This window comes from Tribolium madens, unplaced genomic scaffold, assembly GCF_015345945.1.
Source record: "Tribolium madens isolate multiple individuals breed KSU strain unplaced genomic scaffold, Tmad_KSU_1.1 Scaffold_19;HRSCAF=116;Tcas5.2_LG9, whole genome shotgun sequence".
In the NCBI taxonomy this organism is placed as follows: Eukaryota; Metazoa; Arthropoda; class Insecta; order Coleoptera; family Tenebrionidae; genus Tribolium; species Tribolium madens.
The window spans coordinates 14,179,130-14,180,760 of record NW_025400983.1 but is presented as its reverse complement, the minus strand read 5'-3'; positions in this window follow the sequence as shown (position 1 = coordinate 14,180,760).

Sequence of the window (1,631 nt, the reverse complement as noted above, 5' to 3'; positions counted from 1 at the left end):
GTTTGAACACTTTCGCAAAGATGCCACAAAAAATTGCTGGATTTCTGGGTCTTTCGAATGCAGAACAATATACAGGACACAGTTTTCGACGTTCGTCAGCCACACTTCTTGCTGACGCTGGCGCTGACTTGACTGTATTAAAGAGACACGGCGGATGGCGCTCAAATTCAGTTGCGGAGGGATACATCGAGGATTCGCTTGCAAATAAAATTGAAATTTCAAAGAAAATTCTTGGAAAAAATGAAAGTGAAGTATGCGATGGAGCTTCTGGCGTTACAGTGGAAGCAAAAAGAATTGTTGCCACTACAAGTGGTATCAGTATTACAGAAATTAATGAAAAAGAGAACATAAGAATTACTAATGGAGAATTATCCAATCCATTAAATAAATGTTGGATGTAAGCTTAATTTTAGTGACTTGCATAATTGTAATTTTTATTTTAATTCTAAATAAATGTTCTAACAAGTTCTACATATATATCTGATTTTTAACAAAGAGTGAATTAATTTTTTTTTAATCACTATTGAGTTAAAAAAAATTTAATTCACTCTACCGAATAAACAATTGTTTACCTTGGTTGTTATGAAGTTAATAAATACGGTTTAATACGTCAAAATTGAATAAAAATAATTTATTGAACTTATGTAAAAACACGTATTACTGGTATTATTGTTTCGGAAAATCGACACCAAAAATAAATTTCAACTACAACTTTCAAATTTTAGTTTCAAACGTCAATCATGACAATAAAGCGTGGCTTACATTGACATTTTTTGGAACGGAAAAACACAGAAAATGTGACCTGCAACTGCTGAAACCGGAAATTGAGTAGATGTATTCAGTTTTCGTAATTACTAGCCTAAAGGGTATGTTCTCGCAAGTAACTATTCCAAATTTTGTAATACCTGGTTAAATGGTTCCAAAGTTATTACAAAAAAAAATAAATTTCCATACCCACATTCCGAGGGTTGTAAAATTCTTATCAATAGAGATCGGACACGAGTTATTATTTAAATTTTATCGGTCATTTTTGAGGTTGAAATATTGCTTCATATTTATGAATAATATATGTAAATATACAGTCGCGCCAAAACACGCGCTACAGAGAAAAATTTCATGTAAGATAAGATACCAGGAACATAAAAAAAATGATTAAAAAATTCTTTCTGTCAAAAAATTTTGACGTTTATTTTTTGACATTTGACAATTTTTATGACTATTTAATGATACTGATGATCTTGTATAAGTTTTTTTTACAATTATTAATAATTGTAAAAAAAACTTTTTTTTACAATTTTTACTTAAGTAAAGGTACAAAAATTTTGTAAATAAAAACCACAAATAACATTGAACAGAGTTACAATTTAGGATACAGCTTTCTTGTTTCCTCTTTTAATGGTCTGTATAGCAAAAACTTGGAAATTTATTTTTCCAACAGAAATAAATACAGGGTATTTCACGAGTGATAATGAGCCTGACGAAATTGAAAATACAACCCACAATACATTTGTAAAGTTAACGTGGATATTTTAGATATCGCATTGTTTGAAAAACCGAATTATGAGTCCATGATAGCTATGCTTCCATAATTTTATTTGTCACAACTGATATTAGCAAAATTTCAAAATGCA